General features: G+C 45.2%; 1 pseudogene; it reads left to right on the plus strand.

Annotated features, from left to right (window-relative positions):
- Positions 1–743: 743 nt before the first annotated feature.
- Positions 744–25,276, plus strand: LOC115327107 (annotated as a pseudogene).
- The last annotated feature ends 1,988 nt before the right edge of the window (positions 25,277–27,264 follow it).

Here is a 27,264-nt window from a genome sequence, read left to right on the forward strand (position 1 = left end):
CTCGGTGGCCGAGTGGGCTAGCGCAAACTAGCTCGGGGCACGTGGCGCGAAAGCTAGCGCTGCAGAAGCCTGCGATCCCAGGATCAATCCTCAGCCCTGCCCGTTTTTAACTGAATGAGCACCGTACCGCCGTGCGGTCGCGTATCCCTACTGCTTGGCACACGTTAAAGTCCCCAGCCTAGCGGCCGTACTGCAGTGGCGAAATTGCTCATCTACAGTGGGTAACAAGGTCGCCATGTTCTGGCAGACTAAACTATTGCAGTATAAAAAAAAACTAACGACCAATTTGCTTGTTTGTTTGTTCTGTGTCTTTTCTCGTTTGTTTTCGTCTCTTTGTGCGCAATTGTTCATCAGATTAAACGTTTACCAACTCACCCAGCTAACCACCTTACTACATTTGACTACGTGTTGAATCTACGTGTTTGCGTCATGTCAATTGCCGAAGCGGGTTGTCGCAAGGGAAATGCAACCTCGGCATTTGTTTTTATTGCCTGTGTACATCTAAGGCCTTGCAGCTGCTCTGTGAAAGCAAGATTTTTTTACAATTTACGCAAAAACGGTAGTCGCGCAAAAACCTCTCTTGGCATTTTCACCACATCGGATGTTAGACGAGAATTTATGTTTGTTTAGTTTTCTTTTACGCACATGTGTGAATGAGATATAAAAAAAATATTAAACAAAAACATTGCTATATACAAAACATGGCGGCAAGGACTTGTGCACGTTTCTTTCACGATAGCAGCATGTTAAATAATCACAAACTTGCCTGCTTCCTCTTTCTTTGCTGCTTAGCTACTGGAAGTAGCTTAAACGGCGATATTGATAGTTGTGATGGCGACGCGGATGTCGGAAAGCCACAGAACGATGCTGGAACATCCTCACTTGAATTGGGCGGTCGACTCGCACTTGTAACTGGTGCGGCCAGTGGCATCGGGCGGAGTGTTGCTATGGTACTCGCTCGGGAAAATGTCACCGTAATCGTTGCTGATATCAACAAAACCGGAGGACCAGAAACCGTTACAAAGTCTCCAAGTAGACCATATTAACAGCATACGCGACTTTCGAAATTGGATTTTTTTGTTGTTCCTGTTTTTTTCACAACCAAATCAAAAATTACCAAAAGCAGCAAAGCACACCAGTGGTTTGTCTCTTGGCAACCACAAAACGTTTGATATAGATGAACGAACCCAGTTTATCTTAACGGGCAATACAAGATTACTTACAAATATCGGAGTAGGAGTTTTACGACTTAAAAACCAATGACACATGATGCAAGTGCCGAACTAATACGAAAGTTGTATTTTCTTTTTTTGAAGTTCCGTTAAACTGTGTTGAGAAAAGTAAAAGATGAAAGTTTTAGGATCAAAAGCAAGCAGCGGCATGAGAAGGACAGTCTAACGAGCTATTTCTGGAGAATAAAGTTCGTCATGCTTTTTGAACGAAGCAGTCATACTTCCAGGTTTTTGGATGCACTCGACAGAAACCCGTAACTTACGTGCATCGCTTTTTTGAATGTGTGGAATCTTGTCCCACCCGCAGCCCGATCTGTGGACCGTAAACGTACTCTCGGTTGTTACGTCCATAACATGGCAAATTATTGTGAAAATAGAAGTAACAGCGACAAGTGAACCAACGTCTTCTGACAATCCGTCGCTCCCCGTGGCGTTCGAGTGAGGTGTTATTCCCCCTTTTCACCTTACTTAGGCCACAGCGGATGTTATGAGCCATCGAAGCCCATCTAAGGTCGTACTAGTTTACAGTTGCTTTCAAGAGAAGGCGACGTGTTGCAAGGGAAGTGTAGTCACGTGCTAAGTCTACAGAATTGGATTGGCTGGGTTGATCCGTAGTGTTCTCTGCGGTCAGACGCAAGATGAGGCGGCCTATAGGGTTATAGGTGGCGCAAGATATCGCCCGATTCAAATGGTTTAGTGAAATCCGTCCGTTTACCCCTGTACATTGCATATTCACACAGAGAATAGTGCGCACATTCCTTAGCTGTGTCAAAATCTTGTCATGTAAATACGGGCATTAACAACGTTTTCCTTCCTACTGGCCTCGTCCTTCCTTGTTCCTTGCAAAACGATAAACACGTTATACTCTATTCACATCTTTGCGGCTTCTTTTTTTATGCGATAGCAATGCTTTCTCTTCGACCTTCTCTACGAAAATCAAATCCATTACTCGAAACAAATGCGCATGGGCGGTAGGGTGATAAATGGATGAATAGAGAAGAAAGAACGAAATTCCAAACGTCCCTCAAAAAGGATTGATTCCAGGACTTAGGATTTTTACCACGACACGCACCCGATATGCCGACGGGGAGTCTTGTGAAGCGACAGTTATTATGTTACAATCTTCTATTCTTATCGCGCGCATGCGCGGGTCTGAAGGCGAGGTATTCGCTGGACGTGCCGCAGTGGTCGGAATGCTTTGCAGACCAGGGATCTGACTTAGCAGTAGACAGCTGAAAAGAAGCGGTGACGTGCTCACTCTGACCATCTTTATTACATCCAAATGCCATTTGACACTCAGTTTCACGCTACAGGGTTCGTCCCACTATAATCAACGCAGTAAAGCCTAAAGAGAGTTATTATGACGTGGCGCAGTCTTTTGGATGCCTTCCTTAAAGGGCGACTGCAATCATGTTTAAGCGCCAACCTTTTTTGCGGTTTCTACGTCTCTTGGGGTTTGGGCAAACCAGCGGGCATGGAGAGAGCAACTAAATATCCCTGCGTCATAATTTAAGCGGACGACGCGGAAACCTCCTCCACTTACGGCGGCGACCCGCAGTGCCGAAAGCGCGCGATATGTGAAGTCTTTGGTCCTAGACTTAGCCGAGGCAGAGCCGCTAAAAGCTTATTTTTTTGTCGAAATACAAAATATAAGTGGCGCGAACTGTTTCAATTATTTAGAAAAGTAGTTTTTGTTCAGTATTTTAGGTCAGAAAAGGAACAAATGCAGTTTATGAAATACATTATCAAGAAATGACCCGTCGACATACCCGCCAACAAGCGGTGGAAAAGGCGGCGCATGCTAGAAATGTGTGGTTCATAATATTTTGTAATATTCCTCACGCCGCGTCAAATAATTAACTGAAATTTACTAATTATGTCTCGAATTATGTAAAGAAAGCATACAGTTCCCATTAAATGTTTGTTGAGCGTCACTTAAGTTACTAAATAAACTTCAGAAAAATTTCCGGCACGTGGGAAGTGCTGGTGTGCGCCAACATTACCACTAGTGCAACAGGCACAAAGTTAGCGGAGCCAGAACCCAGATGACAAGATTATCATCCGCGTTTTGGCACAGCTAGTTTTGTGCCGGTTGCACGAGTGGTAATTAGAGCGCCCACAAGCACTTCCCACGTGCCTCAAAATGTTCTAAAATTTAATACATTAGCTGTTTTAGTGACGCGCAGGAAGCTTCTAATTTGAACCTTATGTTTATTCTCACTAATTAGAAAGTTAAATGATATAATATAGTGTCACGGATGACCGGCAGAGAAACAGACAATAACCAAAATATTTAGAGGTTTAATGTGGCGAATTTGTGCCAAAAACAAAAGAGAAATATGAGCGTTGCAGGCGTCGAATGTCGGCGTGACAGCAGAGTCGAGTGCTGCAATGCGGCGAATAAGTGAGGGCGAGGAGGAGACGAAAGAGCGCGGGGATGTCAGATTGTCGGGCACTGGTTCGAATGATCAGTGGGTAAACCTAAATCTAGCCGCCCTTGACTCCAGTATCACGCGTCGAATGCCATAGAACTGGAAACGCAGGTGACCGGCGTTTGGCTTTCGCATTCGGACGGATTTGACGAGTGTAGTGAAGACAAAGGCAGAGAGCATTAATCATTTTAACCAGAGCTCGGCGTTCTGACGTCCCATCATGCGCTCTCTACTGCTCTAACTCAAGTTATCGATGTGTAGGCAACACCACCTAGAAGACAAGTCCGTATACGTCCAACGTTTTTGCGTACACTAGTCAAGGCCAACGCTGGATACAAATTGGAAACAGTGCTGCGTAAGCACTCGGGTTTGAGTCCAGTTTGAGCCGAACGTTGACGCAATCGTTTCTATCAGCAGCACGACATTTTTTTTTTTATCTAGGAGGTGTTGGCTATACCAACGCCTCCTAGATAACAAAGCCGTACTACTGAATTAGATGGCGTCATCAGCTAAGGCCAGTGCTGAACACATGTACGATGGACACGGCATGATTGCGTCAATGTTGGGCTCAAACTAAACTCGAAGCTGGACAGAGATTGACCCAGTACTCGTGTCCAATCTCTGTCCGGCGTCGGCCTTCTCTGATGACGCCATCTCACTGAGCACTACACCTTTGTTATATAGGAGGACTTGGAGTGGCGATGTTGCGCATAGACTGACATCGGACCGCCACGCGGAGTATCTCTTGTACCCGCGTGGGTTTCTAGATACTTCGGTGTAGAACGTTTAGAGCGTAGACGATTCGTAACTTGATCTGACAATCAGGAGGACGCTAAAGTGAAAAAAAAAAATATGTATATATATAATTATGAGAAGTGTCCACTCTCGGGAATCGAACCTGGGGACTCCGCGTGAAAGCCAAGCATGGCAACCATTTCCCCACGCACATGCTCGCACGGTGACGCGCGTGGTGATAGTTCATTAGCCGACGTGTCTTACCAATTAGCCACCTATATATTATGTAGCCCTGGGCGTATAACTTACCCGCATAGGCTGCATTAATGTACCTTTGAAGCATTAAAAAAACTGTCCGAATACATTTTAAACAACCTCTACATTTCTTCAAATTAATAATCTATTGATTCAATTGTTCAGTAAACTTACTTTTACTTGCAGACCAACACCTTAACCACACGGCCCTGTACGTGGATGTTCAGAATTCGACTTCAGTAAAAGATCTCTTCGAAGGCATCGAAACTAAATACGAAATGAACATCAGTATTATGGTAAACAGTGCTGGGGCTCTGCATCATATTTCTCCGCTCGTAAATCTAAGTGAAGAAATATTCGACAGTGGTAATCAACACCAACCTAAAGGTGAATCACTGAGCTTGCTTCCAGTTGTCCTTCCTTGTACTTTACGGGTTTAGTTGTGTTATAGAGATAACATACAAAACTATTTTGCTCAATATACACACTCACGAATATATGTAAATGTATCGTGCAGGGTAAGTGTAATATGCGATTATTTAATACCAACAAGTTACCGTTAACGTGGGTAACTCTAAGAAATGCATAGTCACGAACTTGTGTTGGCTTCAAGAGCTAAAGTGCTTGGTCGGTGTAAAGATCGGAATCAACTACGATGGCCTTGGCCCCTTTCCCTGTAGAGAGGAGGAGGCCAGCTGATTCTTGCACTGACTATTTACCCTATGGTATTGTCAGGTCTAGGGAGTGGTCGCGGAAAAGGTGTGGATGAAAATGCGGGTCGCCGTCGTCTTTCTCGCTCGAAACTCAAGCCATCTCACTCGTGTACAGTCGCGGCTTGGCGCCTCATTGAGGGCGAGCAGTGCACGCACCAAATCTTCGAGGAATTCGGTAGTGTGAGTTGAGGGCTCAAGAGGTCTTGGTTTTATGTGCCTGCCGTTTCTTAGGTGGGAGTTCACCACACGACATGGGCCATCTTTTATTTGATAGGCTTGTTTAAGTCAGAAAAAAAAAAACATGGTGGACTCCTAAAAGCCCCAAAATGCCACAGACACGCAAAAAAAGGGCGATTTTTGTGTCGACTTGGACGCTTTATCAAATGTCAATTATGCCGTAATCCCCAAAAGTTTATAGAAATAATTAGTGGTGCGTAGTTTCTAAAACTAAAGTCTCCCAATTAAATATTGTTAAACATAACAATCTGAAATCTTTCGAATTCGTCCCCGTACACCACTTTATCATTGACACCGAGGAATTGGAACCTGCTCTATCTATGCAAATCTGCCATTCCCAACATCCCAACGAATCTTTACTCGCAGTACAAAAAAGAATCAGGTCTCTTCAATGTTAGAGTAATAAAATCTATAAAGCTAAAAAAACGGTATGCCAAATGAGGTTTCTACTTCTGTTATAAGAGGTGTGCATTCAAAATGTCTATCTTTGTCCATGAATGCCTTCCCCATTACGCTTTAGTGCTTCCTAAAACGTGATATTTGGCGTAACTTTCATGAAACGTATTCACCTAAATTCTCCTCGTATACTGGAGGCTGGAATTAAAAAAAATATTTGTATTTTCGTGTAATTCCAATGTGATTGCGAGTTTCTGAACGTATATAGCTAAAACTATGCACAGAGTTGACCGAAGAATGTGCATTGATGCTCAAGGCTTTCCCTGAACAAATACCTGAGTAAAAAGTTAGAAATCTATCACTTCGTTCCACTATCTACGGCATCCGTCTGCTAACAAAAGGCGTCTGATTGGCGCAACAGCCGACAGATCTCGGTTGTCCCCTCCGCATAGGCAGGTGAGGGTCGGTGGCAAAAGCAGGGGGTACCACATATTAAAGTGCCAAACTCAGTGGTCGCACCACTGTTGTCGGTGGTTTGTTTTGTAGCTTTCTCTTCTCGGTGAAGCGCCTCACTCAGCGTAGCATTGAAGAGGAGCTCGGAGGTCGGCTCCCCAAACTCTGCCCTAAAACGTCGGCGGACCTCTTTCGTCCTGTGCCACCCCCTGTACAAGAACTCGACCTTGACTCGCATGTTGGGCGTTACCCGCATCTTACACCGGAAAACAGCACAAACCGAAGTTGCAGACAAAAAGTATGGACGCGGTAACAACGACAGTGCAAAGAAAACGACGGCATGCAGCCGAAGAAGTTTTTTCCGACAAGATCCTACAGCTAACCTATTTTAGGTTTTCTCGTTTTGTCCTAATTTTGTGTATTTTATTGGAACAACAAAACAATAAAAAAAATAACCTGCACTCACAATGCGCTCAGAAAAAGAACGCATCACTTCTGACTAAGAACAGCCGTCTGCTATTAGAGAGTTTTATTATTGAGTACAGGAGCAAGCGCAACCTGTGAGCGTTTGCGTTAGCATTTTGCGCTTCACGATGCGCATGCGTGTCGTCCCCATGCGGCAATTCAGAAAGCAGCTGGGCTCCGTGCATGCGCAATATGGTACACGTAGCACTAACGCAAAGGCACAGCGCTTGCGTTGGCTCGTGTACGCAAGATTCAATTTAGTATTGTGTATACAAGCGAACGCAGGCGCTGCTTGTTTGCGTTAGCATTGTGTGTTGCACACAGCACGTGCGCGCTCTTGGAATGCGGTCTTTGATTCGCGCATGGAAACGACGTGCACGCGCAGCATGGAGCACAAAATGTAAACGGAAAAGCATAGCGCTCGCGTTCGCTTCTATACAAAGTAACAAAACTATCTACTTCAAGTCAATATTACCGAGGATGGAATAAGTGCCCGTTGTGGCCGCCTGCAATATTACGTTTCGCAATCTGACGTCTGTTGTGCCAACCAGACGCCGTTTGTTAGCAGCGGACCCCGTAGGTAGGGATTTAAAGTGCATGATTTCTAACTTCTTATTATAGTCGGTTACAAGTTAAGGAGGTAGTAGAAGCCCCTCCCCATAAACGTGATGCGCCCGCTTCAGACGCCTCCGCAGTCAAGAAAATAGTTCGCTGAAAACGCCCCTTCGGCAACGAGGTAGAGGGGCTTAGAGTGATAAACCGGAAGTTCGGAAGTGGCACCCCCCCGGTTGCCGCCATATTTTACGCAAATGTGACCACTCGTCACGTGACCTCCCAAGAGCCGTGACGTCACAGGTAAGATGGCAGCGCCCAGAGCTGGCGGATGCGAGTTTGTTCGGTGCGCCGTAGCCGTGATGTGCAGCTGCTTTCCGATGACTTCGGGCTTCTTCGTGCTCGCTAACGCAGGTATAATGTGAAAATATGAAGGAATGAGACTTTATACCGTTTTTGCGCAAGACCGCTCTGGATCATCTGGATATTAACGCCTGTGAGACAGCATCAGCTCTGCATCGCCGTATCGGTGCTTGGATTCCGGGATGTGTCCGAGGATCGATAGAACTTTGAGTGCTTTTAACATGAAATTTTCGCATTCTCTGAGCTTTGTTTGAACGTTGAAATATCTGAGAATCTACGCGAAATGTATACGTCGCGTTAGGGCCTAAGGGAAGTTGTTTCAGCCCTCCGTCAACGAACAACCATAGCAACTTTTAGCGAGGAAGCTCCTGCGATTTTAACCTTTTGTGCTAATCCACGATTCTACATTCGATCGCTTTTCTTCCTTCTTTTTTGTGTGTGTGTGTGAGTGCGATGTGCACCCTTATTTTCAGCTACGAGGATGGCGTTTTATTGAGTATGGGGAAGAATAAATCGTTGCAGGCACCTGCTTCAAAGCTATTCGACTTGCTATAAGAACAACTGTTTTGGTGCATGCATAGATTAACTGCGCATTTTTTTCTGTTTTGTAGGATTTATTGCAGCTATACTCTTTTCCATCAAGAGTGCATTGTATTAGTCGGTCAATTATTTAATTGTTCTATTTACCTGGATAAGATGATTCATATTTGTGTTCATCCCTTGCCTGGAGAGCAGTCTTGTTGAAAAATGTTGACTACCATTCCTTTCGGGCTCTTCAATAGACTCTTTTTAAAAGTGTGGGCTGTCTATACTTCGCATCACCGTAACCTGGAAAAGGCCAACCGCCACAGCCCCCTCGAGTCAATCAGATAGACGGAGCGAAGGTGTGTGACAAATCTGTGCAGACGAGCACTCTGGTGATATGCTGTCATGTGCCTCTCTCCAATGTGTGTATTGACTCACCGAGACCGTAGCCTTTGCTGTCTGCCAAATTCTGATGAAACAAATTACAGTAGCTACTACTGTAATTACCCCAGGCTTTCATACTTTGGGTATTTGTTCGACAAGAATGTTATGTCCGCCATCCCTGTGAATTCGGCTCAGCACCTATTGGACTCGAATGCTGCATTGGCGTTCGACGTGAACTGGGGCCCATTCGTGTGCTTTGCGCCGAAAAAAATGGTGACGGTTGTGTTGCTTGATAAGGTTCTGCAAAGGGTCTATTGTGTCATACATATAGGAAGTGTCATGCTATATAACAATGCATCAACACATACTATTAAACTATATGCTCAGAGGTGTGTTTCTTTTTCCAATTAACAAGTTACAGCAGTGTGCTTTAATGCTATTATCATGTATGTAGTTCTACGTATCCTCTCTGCAATGCCTACGAAGGCCCCTGGAAGGAATAAATTAATAAATAACATTTTCACATCACTGGAGTTGGTTTTCGGATGCACCACATGTTCAGGAAAGGTTGAATGAATGCAGCCCCTTACAAGAAGTCTGCCAGTCTGGTATGACCCCTTAATTAATATTGAAGGGTCAGAGAAGCGAGTGTCCTCGTAAGGTCCAGAGCGTGCAATGGACACAATTCTTGGTGTGTAGACTCTCAAGGCATGAAGGCAAGCGGAAATATGTTTATCTGGTTAGTGTATCAAATATGTTTATTTCCACTTGATTACATAATTATTGATTCTTAGTAAATGGTTCCATAACGAGTTTTTTCTGCGACAGTCTTGTGTCAGGCGTTCAGTCGTAGTACCTGTGGACCTTGTTGTCGGATGACGCTCCTGGCACGTCGGTATTCAGTTTGGTCGAGTGGCAACTTTGACCGACTGATGCTGTCTTGTAATCATACGTCATGTGCACTGAAGCTGCAGGGCTGGCTTCTAATCCAAAAATTTTCCTGGTAGTTTTCGGCATCAATGTAGCAAGCTCGGGCATGTATTGCTTACGTGGCTGTGCCTTTTGCTGTACCGTTGACTTGAAAGCTGGCAACAATTTTTGTTTGCTATCCAAGTCTGGTGATGCTTGCAGTTCACTTTTGAGAGCAACCAACCATTCTATTCCTTCAAGTCACTCAGGGGCATTCTCCCTCAAAGTTGGAAATTGTGTGCTTCGTGGAGTGGACACAGAAAATTGGTGTCAGCAAATTTTTAGGTATTGTCCTTGGACGACAACCGACACCAAATCCACTGTCACTGCATCGCCGCTCACCTGCTTTGTCGTGCTTACCTCTTGTTGAGGTGATGGACATGAGGAGCTTTGGGGTAATCAGGGATTCAGACTCTTCGATTCAGCACCTTCGGCATCAGGGACAAAGGTCGCCGAAGGTAATCCTTAATCTCCCGTGGTCGCTCCTCGAGACGTAATCGAAGGTCGTTTGGCACGAACCCTCGCCGGCCAACTCATTGGTACGGGCTGCTTTGGTAAACATGGTCGGCTTCATGCAGTGGTAGCAAAATGGTTTTCGGTCGCACATTCGCATCACCTACGTTTTCCTCAGTGTACTTTGTTGAGCACAGTCCTACACACGATGTCGGGAATGCTTCGGCGTTAGAGTGTCTCATTGAATTGCCATTGGATACTAAGGGTAAGCCGGTGGCGGTCGTCGTGCCATTGTGGCGTAAGTTGCCCTTGGTTTGTCAGATGCCGCTTCGCTCGCAGAAGTCTCGGTTGAAATACCTGTCAAACTTGTTCCGAAACAATCTCGGCAATCAAAATAAAAGCCGGGCAACTGATGGCAGGAAGTAGCTTCCTGATCTCCTCCCAAAAAACGTCGTGGGTGATGTCGTGGATGCCTGTGAGGCTGGCGTCGAAGTAGTAGCTGGACAACTCGAGTGTCGAGACGCCGGGAAGTTGTTCATAGTGGCAGGCTCGGGCATGCAGTGAACACTCCATGTTGGAAGCCTCAGTGATATGAACACTTCGACTGTTGTTGGGGGGTTGCGGACAAGGCTGCCGAGGGTGTTGTCCCTCACGTGAGGCGCATGGGATTCTTAGGTTCTTGTCTTCTGTAGCATCAAGGTCGGCGTGGGCGTGGGCGCTCGATCAAGCGCAAAACATCCTCCACGAGTGCGGTGGCGCTCTCACTGGGGCAGTGTCCTGGACAGAATCAAGAATGCGGCTCTCCTTCGTTAATGTTGGCTGACGGATGCGCGCTTCAGCTTGATCTTGCAAACTTCCCGTGACGTTACGGAGGATCCATGGTTCTCAGACCAGCGCCGGCAGTTGCTTCCACGAGAAGTATAGGTTCTGCAGGAGCTGGTTGTCTGTCCACCCAATGTGGCAGGCGACACTGTCATATTGTTCAATCCAGTCCTTGACATCTTCATACAGCTTGCGTGAAAAAGCGTCGGAGTGTGATTTGCGACGGGCATGCAAACAATGGTGGGAGGGGACACGGTTTGCTGCTACAGGTTTGTCATTGTTGGCTTAGTCAGCTTCGGATTTTCTGACAGGAGACCGAATTCCGGTGGTTTTTCCTGGTAGCAGCAACTGGCTCGGATTTCAGGTGCTTCGTGGTGTATTTCCGAGGTTACTCCTTGTGGTACTCGGTCGTCTTGCGGTTGTTCTGCCAGGCTCGGGTCAGGACTTTGGTTACGGCTCGACGGGGGTATAAGACGCAGAATAGTCCGCCAGCCGTGTCCCATTATCGGGTAACTCGGCTGAAGAGCAGCCGGGTTCACACAGAGTGAAGGGCTACGGGTAAAGTGCTCAGCACCTCCACCTGAACATACGATTACAGCTGAGCATGACCTGCAGTGTCCCAGAATAGTGAATATTGATAGAAGATAGGACTGGAACAAGGATCCGTGACAGTATAACAAAACTAGCAGAAGAGAATCTATCCTGACCACTGAAGAAGCTGCATTGCTTTAGTTGCATTCTGTCCGAATAAATCCTCTTCTTCGGGGTTTGGCGACTGCCGTGGACGAACTGAACTGAAATGGATGTGGGACCACTTTTCTGGTAATGAGCCACTGCAGACTGTTGCCACAAAGCGGCGTGAGCTGGGTACGTAACACGCTCGGTGAAATGTCCGGACAGCTTGCAATTCGCGTAACGAGTGTGGATGAAACGTTTGTGTTGACAAAACGTGCGACAGACCAGCGGGATCAATGCCAACTGCAACACCTGTGCTCCGTGAAAGTGCACGTCTACGCCGGAACAATTTCGGAAGCAGCGCAGCATCACCTATAGCATGGCACAGGAACTACCAGCTTGAAGGCAGCTCTTCGGTGCGCCGCACACCTGTGCTCCGTGAAAGTGCACTTCTACACCGGAACAATTTGTAAGCAGCACAGCATCATTCAGCACGGCACGGGAACTACCAGCTTCAAGGCAGCCTTCCGGTGCGCCGCACAACCGAAGTGAGCCCTCGGTCATTTGATCGAAGCTGCACCACGATTGCACACCGCCAAGCACGACTCACCCAATTTCCGTCGCTAAACTGTGTATCCAAATATATTGCACACGCTTCACTGCAAACCTCGAAGATTCCGATGGTCAACGAGAGCACAGAAACGTCGCCTTAAATTTTATCCTAGCGGTATCCGAATCAATCCGAGGTCCGAGCAACGTAGGTCAGATTGTCTCTTCCGTGGCAATATCCCGGTCGGTCACCAGCGAAATGCACACCGTTTCTCCGTATTTTCACGTTATACCTACGTCAAACACCACGCTGAACTCTGAACTCGCTTTCGACCGGCCTCATATGACGGCTTCCGCGTCTGAAATCAACTCGCCGAGACGAACGACAACCAACAAAGCATCCGACAAGCTCCGGCCCAGCTGGGGCCAGCCGCTGCATGGGCGCTGCCATCTTTCCTGTGACGTCACGTATTTGGTTTGGTCATGTGACGTGTGGTCAAATTTGCGTACAATGGCAGCCTCCTTATGGGGGTCACTTTCGAGTGCAGACCGGAACCCCGGTTTATCGCTCTAAGCCCCTCTACCTCGTTGCCCTTCTGCTTCAATGGATGGATATTGACTACAGACATATCTTGTAGCGGGCGGCAGCTTGCGCCACCTAGCCGAGGCAAATTACTCGCTTCGGAAGGTTGACGTAAAAAGAAGGCTTCAGTGCAACAAAATTGTAACTTTTATAAGTAATGCATATATGGTTGTTGGTCTTAGTTTGATGACCTTCCCACTCGAATTAGGTACATTCCGTGTATTTTCTGCGTTTGTCAAAAAAAAAATTGCGTTTCGGGTTTTGAAAGTTGCTACGATACGCCTTTTGACAAATCCGAAGTCGTCTTTCCTTCTCCCTTATGAATCTCAACGTGGAGACAGCGGAATGCGATTCCTTCGATTCTTCTTCGTCAAGAAAGTCTGGTGCAGCCTCGCCGCCTACGCCAAAGCGCCTCTACAAGAAGCATAAGAGCGGCGATATCCTCAACCGAGTTGCACAGCAGCTGATAATGAACGCGTACGTTCAGGTGCGACACGAGCCGCCCGCCCAGCCCAGCCAGCCCGGCCTAACTGTGGAGGAGTCCAGCATCAAAGTCAGCAAACTGCTTGGCGTTGGTGTACGCACCGTCCTCGAGATTAGGAAGCAGGCGAAAGAAACCGAGGGACAAGTTGTGACACCTTCTTGGAAGCGCCCAGCAAGTGAAGGCAAGAGGCGGCGCAAAGTCAGGTACGGCGACTTCACGTTGTGCGCGCTGAGATCGTGCGTCCACCGTTTCTTTCGACGGAACGAGGTCCCCACGGTCAAGAAGATAACGGCCGAATTCTGCGCGAGCACTGAACTTCCCTCGTTGAAGGCTTGGACTGTGCGTCGCCTTCTCCACGACATCGTATTCGAGCATGACAAGAGGGAACGAAACTCCCGGTTGATTGAACGAGAGGACATATTCGCCTGGCAGCAGAGGTACCTGCATGAGATCGCACGTCTCCGACAAGATGGTCGGAAGATCTTCTACTTGGACGAGACGTGGGTGACGGCAGGGCACACTGTCTCAAGTGTGTGGGTAGACACGACCGCGGCCGCGTCTCACGACGCCTTCATGCGTGGTCTTTCGACTGGCCTCAAGCAGCCGTCGGGGAAGGCCAGCGTCTTATTGTCACCCACATCGGCAGCGATGAAGGCTTCGTCGACGGCTTCCTGGACGTGTTCCGTGGACAAAAGACCGGCGATTAGAACGAGCAAATGAATGGCGCCCGCTTCGAGAAGTGGTTCGACGGTGTCCTCGACAAACTGCCGACAGAAAGCGTTATCGTCATGGACAACGCTTCTTACCATTCACGGCGGTTGGAAGCAGTGCCGACGACGAGTTCCCAGAAGGACGACATCCGACAGTGGCTGATGTCTAAAAAAATTTCATGGAACCCCAAGATGCTGAAGAACCAGCTGCTCGACATTGTGGCCTTGGTGAAGCCACAGCACCTAAAGTATTGTGTGGACACTGCTGCCGAGACGGCTGGCTGCACTGTGGTCAGGATCCCACCGTATCACTGCGAGTTCAACCCCATTGAACTGATATGGGCGCAGATCAAGAACGGTGTTGCCGCCCGAAGCACGACGTTCAAGATTGTCGACGTGGAAAGGCTCCTTAACGAAGAAGGTGACAAGGTCACCACTGACAACTGGATTAATGCTGTCAGGCACGTTATTGACATTGAAGCAACGTTCCGACGAGGCGGTGCCACAAGTGCCCACATCCAGCCCATCGTCATCCAGCTGGATGGAGAGGACACCCCATCCGAGAGTTACCTGTCTGGTGTCGAGCCCCTTGACGAAGCTTAACGTCACCATTATGAGAAAGCGTGGAACATCTCGGAACACAAAACGGTCATTTTAAGGACCACTCATATGCTTTAAAATCGGACTGTTGTTCTTGACCACCACTAACCTCCTGTGTCTCATGTTATCATGCTTCTCTGCTCGTTGCCGTATAGCATTTCGATATGCAGCCACCAGACAAAATTTTTATTTTTGTTGCGATAATGTCTAAGCTAGTCTATACACTGCACTGTGCCAAGAATCACCAGTATAGATATCAACTTCACGAAAACAGAAGTTTGCAGCCCATCTACGGCAAAGACATCAGATGCCATATTGACCCTTCCCGCTGTCTAAACATCTTTGCTACGCAACAAATAGAATTTTGATTGCAAATAAGTTCTTTTTTTGTCTAAGATAAACGACACAACAGATCACTGCCAGTGATCCGCTTTAAAGCATAAATGGGACGTCTGGGGCCATTTACCTGACTGAGGCCTCTGGGAATAACAAAGCCGTGTGTTAGCACAGTGGATAGCGACATCGCAGTACCAGTGCTCTGTTTCGAAGTCTAAAAGGAACGCCTATGGTCATTCACATGATCGAGGCCCCTCTGAAAACAACAATAATGTATGTCAGCACTGTGGGCAGCTAACTCTTACTGCCAGTGATCTGTTTCGAAGCATAAACTGGACACCTGTGACCATTCACATGACCGAGGCCACCCTGAGAATGACAGTAATGTGCGTTAGCACTGTGGGCAGCCAACTTGAGCTGCCAATGATCTGTTTCGACGCATAAACTGGACGTCGGTCGCCATTCACACGATCGAGGCCACTCTGAGAATAACGATAACGTGCGTCCGCACTGTGGGCAGCTAGCTCTAACTGCCAATGATCTGTTTCGAAGCATAAACTGGACGTCGGTGGCCATTCACATGACCGAGGCCACTCTGAGATTAACAATAACGTACGTCAGCACTGTAGGCAGCCAACTCTAACTGCCAATGATCGGTTTCGAAGCATAAACTGGATTGCGGTCCCCATTCACACGACGGAGGCCGCTTTGAGAATAACAAAAACGTGCGTCCGCACTGCGGGCAGCTAGCTATAACAGCCAATGGTCTGTTTCGAAGCATAATCTGAACGTCGGTGGCCATTCACATGACTGAGGCCACTCTGGGAATAACAATACCTTGTGTTAGCACAGTGGAGAGCAAAATAACAGTGCTAGTGCTCCGTTTCGAAGCATAATAGACACGTCGAGAGTTCCCTTGAAGTTGACGGCCATTATGACTCTTGGGTTGCACTTCGGCGAGTTGGCTAACACCTCGTGATGGATGAGGTGTTAGCCAACTTTGCCTGCCCTGTGCGCCGAAGTGCGGTCTGAAGGTGTGTGGCATAGATTTCCTGAATTTAAGAGGCGCCATTGTACTCGCTTGAAATATATCGTAAAAACAGCACCGATTGCTTGACGTGAGGAAACGTCGGCTACAACATTGATGAAGGATTGGTGAGGGGACGGGGATCTGGGGAATGCCAATGCCAGTAACTGGGCCTAGTTCAGTTCGACTCAAGCTTGATATTGCTCGTCTTGCAGAAACGCTGTGATGAAGTGAAGCGGTCTTCCATAGAGAACTCAGTTTTGAGCCTTCCGGACTAGTGCAATGTAGAGGATTAAATTAAACGTTTTTAAAGCCGATAAGAATCACAATGCACAGATTGCAGCCAGACTTGTTGCCGAGGATAGAGTCGTGAAGTACCGAAAGGTTGTTTTTGAGTGCTTGGGTGGCTTCTAAAGCTGGTTTAGAATGAATGGAGGTATTTCTGGGTTTTGTGATGCTATAGTCTGTAACAGGCGTAATCCCCATTTTTAATGGTGCTGCTGTAGTGCCCCCATCAGCTGGCCCAGAGGTCAAATATATAGTGCACATCACAATTTGGGGTCCCTTCTCGTACCCAGATTAAGTGGTTCGCCTCCTGGAAGGCCTGGGGATGTACTGTTGGAGCGGAATCGGAGGATCAGTCTAATGGGCTGCTAAGAAGTTATCCCATACGACGGATCATGCAGAACCCTTCGAAGGCTGAAATCTAAGGCTTGCAACGAGATCAGGTAGGTAGGTGATCGCTTCCCACTGGCGGTGTGCACTCGCCATACCCATCGGCTTGGGGAGGCCCACGTTAACCCTTAGCTCTCGGGCCCGAGCCCGCTGTACTCGTCATAATTTTGCACCAATAACGCCGATAACGAGTCCATCTTGTCCAGTCCAGAACCATTTCAAATTTGCCTGATGGCTCCTTATCCAATTCCAGGTCGTGAACTTTAACAGCAGAGGGGCGTAAAATTCATTTCGTTTTTTTTGTATAGAGTGCATTTTGTCTGGCAATGGCTATCTAAAAAGGACGCCTGCGGTAGTGTTTAAGTAACGCGCCTCAGAAACAGAATTTTTATGCGGTGCCACTTGATCATTTCATCAAATGACATTTCCCCGACAGTTTTTTTCATCAACGCTGCGACGTTTTATCAACAGGTTGTTTTATCGACACTCGGTCATCGACATATCTTGCTATGTTTCGTCGACAAAGATTTTTGTTTGGTTGGGGGTGCGCTGGTTTGTTGGTGAGCAAGGGTACGGGTACGTGCACGGGGGGAGGACCACCCTTACACACTGCTCTGAAGTGGCATGTACGGGTGTGCTTAGTGGTCCACATTTTTGTAATGAACTGCTGGAGACTGTCGCCACAAAGCGTCGTGAACTGGGTGGGTCGGATAGTTTAACATGTGCCCAGTGAAAAACGCAAAAAATGTTCCTACAGCGTGCAATTTGTGTGTCGATGAAACTTCACACCACGGTTTGGCAGTATCAATGAAACAATCTGTGTCGATGAAACGAGAGTCGTAAAAAGTTGTTGAAAGGTGTCGATGAAAACACAGAAACCCTTCTTTCCGATGGTTCCAAGGAGGCTCTGACAATGAGGACGGCAAAGTTGCCTCCAAGAAGCTCAATATGTTTTTTACACGAGTCTGTCTTTGTCAAGGCAGACCAGGAAGATGATTGCAGAATCTGAAGAGCTCGTTCGCGGCTACGGCCTGGTATAATGCAGAGATAAACATACATCAGAAATGTAATTAGGCGGTTTGAGCTGTTGCTTGATTCAAACATTGATGATTTTATTTTTATAAAGACAAATCATTCTGCCACTTGCATTCGGACCAAGATCAGGACATCTGAGTATTCGGTATGTTTTCAATTCTTGATTTAAAAAAATATTTCGCACGCAAGAAAGCCACAATTCATGGAGCGGGAAGCTGCCCTTGCAATAAATTTTTATTTACATACTTTTCATATTTCAGAAATTATCAAACCAACTCTGCGATCCGATATTGTGGACACCTTTTCCTTCTAAAGTAAATTGGAAAGGTTGGTGCGTGTTTACCGGTAATACCTCAGGCCGCGACACGACGCGAGTGAAGGTACACGCGTCACGTACCCGGGTTACGAAGCATAAACATACGACGGACAGGGCCTCTGAAGAGCAAGCAGAATGTTTGGAAGCATTTGAGAGAACCAAATCTGGTTCCCTCATATTCTCTGATATTTTTTTTCAAAAGAAGACATCAGCTTCTTAACGTCCAAAACAATGTCAATTAGATGTTTTGTAACATACGCATCAGTGGCTTTATCATTTGTATTCCACATGTATGTAACAGGATGCACCCGCGGGTACTATCGCAGTCATAGATTGCCGTACAGCTGATTGCGACGCGGAAACTTGACAAGGACGCCACATTTCACTTACGAATACATACTGCTTCAAAGGCGTCATTTCAGTAGACAGGCTATTTATTAACGCCAGCAAAGATGCGGTCGAAATCGGGTGAAGACAGTTACTGTGTTCGTGGTTCACTTATGCCCCTCCTGCACAGCCCACTACACTTATAAAGAAGAGTTTGGTGATTGCTGTATTTTAACGTCGCTCCACGGAAACCACTGCGAAGAAAAGCCGATGCCGTCACGATGTTGAGGCGCAACCCGAGGCAGAGAAGCAGACGGCGTTCGACGTACGTACGACGCTAGGCCTTACTCCAGCATCGAAATTTTCGATGGCAATTCCATCGCTGGATTCTCACGCTGTCGGCAGAACCTATTGCGAATAAAAGTGGACGCGGTTACGACTTAGCGACGTATGCTCGGGTAAGTGAAAAACCCCATTAAAAACAAAATAATTGCTGCAAGATACTGGAGCCGTAGAAAATCTGCCCGGCAGCCATGTTAAAGATATACATTTGCCAGAACAAGATTGGCTCGGGCAGGTCGTGACGTCACGGAAACAACGGGACGCGACTGGTGGCGGAGGAATACAAGATTCCCTTTGAGGGGCATTTGCCGCTACCTTCTTGATTTGTAACCGACAGAAACTTTGTCCAATGTAATTTGTATGCACCTAATACCCGTTCTTCGGTGACCTCTGTACAAAATTTGAGCTCGTTACATTCAAACGCCGTATTATTCGGTTCTTTCAAATAGCCAAAAAATCGGTTTGATTAGCAGTTCAATGTTTCAAACATGTATACTGTACTCCATTCACCCACATTTTAGGTAAATCAGTAGTGGTTACGAGTCCAAATGTTTATGGAAACTACATTTATAGAAACGTTCATTTACGCCACGGCCTTCACCTGTTATGCTTCAAGTGCTTTTAAAGTTAAATCTTTCAAACGATACTGGATCTATCTTGTTTCATGATCACCAGCGACTAAAAGCCTTCACTCTTTATAACAATGCTGTTTTATGTGGTTAATTTCTGAGATCGTTGCGTCTTGTATCTAGAATAAATGCACATTGAATTTCGTCTTAATTTCAAACGAAGCATTTCGGAAATAACGTATTTTATACAATTGTATCTTGTATATAAATACTCTTCGATTGCTGCCGTCAGATATGCAGGGTTCGATCGAGAAAAATAACCCCAAATTTATTGAACGCATGAATAAACTACGCGAGCAGAAAGCTGTAAGTTTACCAGAATGTGACGCACTCAAATTAAGACAGAAGGAGAAAGTTTAAGGTCATTAACTTACGGGGATCAAATATTTAAAAACGATAGAGACGACGATTTCGAAGAAAATTGGAACAATCGTGTCTGTTTAGCATCGCATCCCATAGATGGCGGCGCGACTCCGTGAGTGTCAGAGGCACTGGGTTTACTTTTGGTTTTTGGCGGCGAATCGGGATCGTTGTTAAATATTTTCCAGTGTTTTACCTACCCACTGCCCATAGTAATAATAATAATTATAAGAATGCTCACGACTCTTGACGTGATACGTAAATAGACTCACTACGTTGTTAAATTGGCCCTTTTCTTCCTATTTTTGTTTTTTTGAACCAAAGCTAAGAAAGCTCTTAAAAAGCGAGTATGAGGTGATTTTTAGTCTATTTTCGTCCAGTGAGTTTGAATTTTAGAAGCATTTGACCCAAAGCATCAATGGACGCGAGAAAAAAAATAACCGCTGGGTGTGACGTCATAGCCAGAGGTTACGTCTGCCTTGAGCGTGCTGGTTATTACAGAACGCCTGCAGCGAATTTGAATGCTCGGGTATGGCTTAAGGAAAGCGCGGAAATGTCTAGATATCTGCATTGCGGAAATGTTAAGATGTCTGCGCCATGCTATCCTCCTCGCTCCGATCCGGAGTTCACGGAGGGGTTGGAGGGCTATTTCGAAAGCCCTGCTGTGGCTACTTGGCGTATCAATCTCAAATACAATTTTGATATTCTTAATGCTAAAACACAAACAAAATCAATTTAGTTTTCGATTTGTTTAATGTACACAATTGTTTTAGTCTTTCTTTTATATTTGCCACCAAAGAAAAAAAGGACGCAAATAATATGTATATCTAAAAAAAGAAGAGATATAAAAATATATAGCCACCTGATCGAACTCTAACCAAAAATAGGCTCCTCTCTTTTTGTGCTGTTCCCATGCATCCTGACTTTCTATTTTTTTCTTGTTGATGATATAACATGTTTATTTGAAACATTCAGACTCCGCCGATCTGACCGCTATTGGAAGCTACCGCATTTAAAGAGCCCATTCTCGACTATCCAGTGCGGGTTGATGCCGCTTCAGTGATGGCTGTTCTGTCAGTTGACCTGTCCGTCAAGGTGAAACACTGCTTCGTCTCTGAAGATAAGAAAGTCCGAATTGGCGGGGAATGAAAAGGGGTTGGACTCGATCCTTGGAATATCTTCGCGGCAGACGTCCAGATGTCGCAGTAAAAATCCAGCTTGAAGCTTCAGCTTATACAGCACTTGTGCCTTGTATAGCTCGCATGTTCTTCCCGTAAATGATCCGACGCACAGTAAAAACAGCGACGCCAAATAAAAGTGCCGCTCTCTTCGTCGAAAGATGCAGGCCCTCTGCTTTGAACGCTCCCAAGATCCCGTAGAAGGGCTGTTCTTTTTCCGGCTTGCTGGCGAAGAGGTGCTTCTTGTTGGCGATGCCACCCGCCTCCCCGGAACGCCAAACCCACTTCCAGATCGTTGTCTTTGACGGTGGCCTGCAACGGCGCTCGCGTCGGTATCGACTATCGATAGCAAAATTTCTTGAGGCCTTTTTCTTCTGAATACTACATCACGACAACCATGCGTTGCTTTTGAGTTTATTGCTTTACAAGGCACGACAATTCAGCGGAACGAGACAAAAGATAAACGTTATCACCAGGAGGGCCAATATCTGGCTTCCAGAAGCGAAAGTAACCCGGGTGACGTCTGCAAGAATAATTAATATGAGGAATATTCTATCTCAGAAAATGCACACAAGGACGAGAGTGTACATTTTCTTTTCTTTATTTTTGTTGAATAAAAAACAACAGTGTGCAAGTAAAACACACGAAAGTTTTGAACGACAACATTTTGGCGTCAAAACAAAACCAAAACCATGCGGTTATTCCGACACCGACCTCTAACACTGATCAGAGCCGTTTATACTGAAAGAGTTTCGCGAATGGGCGGAGCCTGTTGCCCGCGAACCATCGGATTTTGTGATAACACAAATGGGCGTTATTTTTTTTTCGTCTTGTATATTCCTGAGAAATCGCATAGAGTTCCTATGAGCCAGAGCCACAAAATGGCGTACGGAATTAGTCTTCCTCCAGTTGTCAGACTATGCTGGTGTGGTTACCAGGCTGTTAAAATCCCTTTAAGAAAGCCAGACTCCCTCGGTATATACGAATAAGAGCGGCGATGTGGGTTAGTTGGTTCATACTGACGAAAAGGCAAACAGCGCACAGTAAACGGGGACTAAAGGAAGTGCAAACAGGACAAGCGCTGACTCTCAACTGAAATTGAGCCAGCGCTTGTCCTGTTTGCACTTCCTTTAGTCCCTGTTTACTGTGCGCTGTTTGCCTTTTCGTCGGTATATACGACTCTGACACTGACAGACTAATGTCGCCATCTATGTGATGCGACGCAAAGCAGACACGATTGTTCCCCATTTCTCCGGGGTTGTCATCGGCTGGTAGAGATCAGTACTTATTTTATTTTATCTTTTGATCCAAGTAGGTTCATGCTCTCAAACTTTTTCATTCGGGCTTATATTTGTTGCGTCGAATTCTACCGAAAATTGAACATTCTTCGAAACATAGTTTTTTTTTCTGCCGGCTGAAAAGCAGGAATTTCCTTTCTCAATCGGACCCTGTAGATCAATTTTGAACATGTGCCTTGAATATGTGATAGCAGGAAAAATGATTAATTGCGTGTCTTGTCGTAATCTGCTCTATTTTCGTACGACACGCGCTTCGCACCCTTATATTGGTAAGGGTAGAGGAACATTGGTATGGCATAGCGACTCATCTTGTTTTAAACTCACTGCATATTTTAGTTTTGTCTGTACCTTTTCTTGACTACCCAAACATAATTGAAAAGTTTATGTCTTTCCGACGGTTAGGCATCCGAATACGTATCATAATGATTAAAACGCGTTCCTCTATTAATGAGAATGCTCCTGTCCATGACATACAGATATATTCAAGTAACGAGGTTATTTCAGTGATAAAAATGAAACAGGTTTACTGTGCCTTGGAGTAGCCTTCATCAAACCACCTTGTTAATTAATACTACAAAAGTATCCGCCAAGCGAACTGTTAGGGAAAACATATAACAGGCACGTAATTGATGAATGCAAACAAGATGAAGCCCCAGATTGATGTGGAATGACATCCGGCATGTTATGACGAGGTTCCCGTAACTTACATATACTGATATCGAGTTGTTTTAAAGTTGGATAATATTTTATTTTACGTTTGTTTTAACTGGCTCACCATGAGGGCAGACAGCACGTGCAATAGCCTGCACATTTACAAATTTCTTTAATTTTTTAATCAATCAGTCAATCAGTTTATTTTTTTCTTTCAAGGGGTACATACTCCCTGAAATTGTACCTCCGTGCGAAAGGCGATCGTGTCGCCTCACTGGGCTCCAAGGTCCGTAAAGAGAGGGGGGGGGGGGTGTTAAACAGCAATAGCTCCGAGTTAAACTTCGACAAACTTTCACGATTGTCTCAACGTTTGCGTCGAGAAAGTTTTTTTTTTTTTTAAATTTCCTTTCCTATATTTTTGAAGAGTATAAAAGAAAGAAATATTGCATTCAGTAACACTAAGTGTATCAGAGTAAATAATGTGCTAAGTAAACTCTTGGAAGTAAAGTCGGTAAACCAAACGGGTATGTGAAGAAATACGTGTGACACAGTCGTGAGACATAATCCCACCTATTTCTCGGACATATGCAGTAATTCCTGCGACCAGATATTCTTACAGAAGTAGAAATAATTTTTTATTGGGAAACTCTTTTTTTGAGAAACCCAGATATAACCTTGGTAAAAACAAAGGACTATAACTTTTATTAGGTCAACCGTACTTTGTTACATTACACGAATGTAATACAAAGCGATTAACACAAATCTAAAATAAATACCAAAACCTGCTATCTTAAAATAAAAAAAAAATTCAGCATGTTTACTTTTTTCGATGAGAGGCATTTTTGTTTAGTTTACTCTTCCAAAATTATTAGTGAAAACATACCTCCATTTTTTATGTAATAATTATTTTCCGGGTCTGCTATATAGGTCACAAGCATCTAGGGAAAAACTATTTTACTAAAATATTTTTGCTTGAACCTTAAGCACCTATAGTGTTACGAAGATACCGTCGGCAGTATGGCAAACACGACACGCGATGACAGATGATAGAATGACTTAAGGAGGCCGAGCCAGCTCGTGGAGCCTACGCCGAGATGACCATGAGCGCCGCTGCCCCGTCGACGTCTTCACCTTCCTCAAAATATTGCTAGGAATGGAAAAAGATGCACACACGTAGAATCCAAAATAAGTGCTTAACGGGGCAAACTTGTGCCTGCAAACTTTAAAAGAAAAAGTTCCACCGTATCTTGTGCCGTCTACTGAGGGGTGACTGCTACGAAGTAGCGCGTTGTCTCTGCATCCACGTACGTGGTGCGTTCACGAAAGTTTGGAAACAGAACACGGATTGGCAGCCAATGACATGTTGTTTGAACTTTCCACAAGATCGGAGGCAAGCGGGACAAAATTTAACCCCGTTCCACCTCATGGCAGTCTACTGCGTTTCCAACTGCAGCTCGCACGCGGCAACCTTTCCTGCGTATAGGGTCTCGTACATTTATAAGCAATAGTATAGACAGGCTTTTTCTGTTCTGAAGAACCCTTTCCTGATTTCTGTTTGTTGCTATTTCACCTTTCCCCTTGATAACATGTATTTCTTTATAAATTCGCTAATTTATTCTTCGATGACAAATATGGTTCTTAGGTGTTAAATATTAAATCATACAGACCGACAAATATTTATTTAGATCGTCTTTAATATCATCGAGTAGCTGTCGCAGATCCTGATTAGTTATCAGCAATGAAATAATAAACTGATAAATATCAAACAAGAGGTTATCGTACAGATAACTATCCTTAAAGCGCGACTCCAAAACAAGGTGAATGCACTATATGTATATATATATATATATATATTTTTTTTTTTTGTGAGATGGTTAGTTAGCGAGGAGATAAATCCTCAAATAAAAATATTGAGGTTGTTAAATTGTACTGCATCGGGATGTGTTTAGTGGAATTATTTATTTTCCTTTATTTCTATTCTCTAGATATACTTAAAATACACAATATTACTTTTAATGTGAATGGCTCTCGAAGTAAAAATAGGTCTTATATTAGACTGGTCTTATCGCATGGCAACCTCAAACTTGAATGCAGCATTTTTTGCTTGCAGGGTACATTTTTGGTGACCAAAGAAGCGGTCAAGCACATGCTATCACGGAATGTAACAGGAGCAGCCATTGTGAACATTGCCAGCATACTTGGCAAGGGTGGCTTTCCAGGACTCGGCACCTACACAGCCTCCAAGGGGGGCGTCATTGCGTTCACCAAGTCCGTCGCCCTTGAGCTGGCGACCAAGGGAATTCGGGTGAATGTGATTCTGCCCGGCCTTACGGACACTCCCATGATTCCGAAGTACTCAGACAAAGATATAACCACGAGGCTAGCGGCAACGATTCCCATGAAGCGTATCGCGCAGCCAATCGAAATCTCGGAAACAATTCTGTTCATGTGCAGCCCCAAAACGTCTTACATGACCGGAGCTTCTATTGACGTTGCCGGAGGTTCAAAAACATAGGTAAATGTTTGTGACGAGTGCTTTCGATTTGAAATATAGCCTCAAATACGGAAAAATATATGTTGTGAGAAATTAATTGATGGCTATGGTAGGAGTCCGTAAATAAACACTCTTGAACTTCTGGAATTGGTAAATAAATTCCTACGAAAAAATTTCCTCGGTGCATTTTATTTATACATTGTCATTTTTGTTTAACGACAACATATTGAAAAAAGGTGTTTATATCAATTCCTTCTTTTTCTATATTTCTGTGTCTCGGCGTAAATTAGATGGGGGTAAGCGCCTACACTAAATATACTAATCAACACAACTTGGCTAATTTTCCTTCAAATCACTTCATTGGTGTGTCAGATTGTAGTTTCAGTGTTTAAAATAGTCATTGTTTGTGACTAGATTGATCAATAAAACTAAAAAAAGGGGGAATATGTCATGAATTATTCAACGGCCATTTCTTTCGCTTTTTTTAACGTGTGACTTTGAAGCTGAATCCCCCAAAACATTAAAACTTCTGCCGCGTATAATTTTTAAGTAGAGGTTTTGAACACCTCCATTGCATTTTTCTGTCGCACATCTGTCAAAAATATGCAACGGGAAATTGTGACAATTTTTTGTATCAAGTTATTCATAAAACTAGGTATTGACTCGGTAAGGATTCATCGCGACACAAATAAGTTAGAGCTGCTCGGATTGCTTTATTACGAATATTTTCTATAGCATTAAACCAAGTAATTAATTACGGCAGGTTCGGTTCGTAAATACTTCAAAGTACTAATGCGATTTGTTTCTTAGCTTGTTATTTGAGCTGGCTATTCTTGTGCATAAATTCAGCACGCGGCCTAGTCGAATTGTTGCTAAGTTGCAAATAGAATCTTGCATTCCCTATTGAAAATTCCATCAAGATACGTAATTTGGGACACTGACTGCCAGTCAGCAGTCTTGGTGGAACGTGATGGACCGTCAGACGTCATCTGATGGTCCATCAGATAAAGTCTGACTGCCACTGCCAAGGGAATTTCATCAACAAGGGCGGCATTTATGAAAGAGTGAAGCTATATGCACTCATAAATATCGCCAAATGCCTCGACAAAACAAAATGTTCAAAAAAAAAAAAAAAACCACGACCACCGTGGATCGAACCCGCGGCCACTTGCGTACAAATCGGACACCTTAACCCCTATGCTACGCGGTTTTTTTTTTTTTTTCTTTATTGCCCTATGCTACGCGGTTGCTTAGAAAACTCGATTTCACCATTCGTTTTATACGGGATGCTTCGGTTGCAAATGCACTTAAGACTTCAGCATGTTATGCAAAGCACTCGTACATCACTCGCCGTACTTCAGTTCTACTCACCTGCCATGTAGAGTACTTCCGCCCTATAGCGATCCTTTTGTTCGCGCGTCTCCGGCCCAGTAGACGTGGTACACCTTGTCGTCTTCAACTACACCGCTAAAGTCCCTTACATCGTCGGAACTCACAACAGGCTGGGTCTTGTCGAGTAGAAATTCTACTAAAACATAAGACATTGTAGAGCCCGGCCAGGATCGACAGGTTGCAGCAAGCGGGAAAACAAAACGAGTTGAGAGCGATCGTTCATGAAAGCTCGGCGAAGCGGCGAAGACTCTATGGGCGAAGCGAAGTGGCGTGTTGGGCGGCGTTTCGGCGGGCTTCTAATCAAGGTTGTCGGTCGGCTGCGTGTCATATCTCTAACATCAGCGGTTTTATGGGCTCACGTCTCGAAATCGTTTTCTTGTGCATAGACTACTTTTTGTATTCATAGATTTGACGAAATACTGGTATCCGAACGAACTTTACGTCCTTTGACCGTACGTCTGCACGTCAAAGCTTTTTGACGTGCAGTCAGAGCCAATCGATATACAATCAGAATCGCCACCAAGACATCTTGATGGCATTTCGCGGCGGCCGACGGCCACCAGGAAACCACCAGAAAGCCGACAAGCGGAGTCTGACTGGAGTTTGACTGTCGGTCA

The sequence above is a fragment of the Ixodes scapularis genome, unplaced genomic scaffold (genome assembly GCF_016920785.2).
Source record: "Ixodes scapularis isolate PalLabHiFi unplaced genomic scaffold, ASM1692078v2 PGA_scaffold39__5_contigs__length_11793443, whole genome shotgun sequence".
NCBI classification, from domain to species: domain Eukaryota; kingdom Metazoa; phylum Arthropoda; class Arachnida; order Ixodida; family Ixodidae; genus Ixodes; species Ixodes scapularis.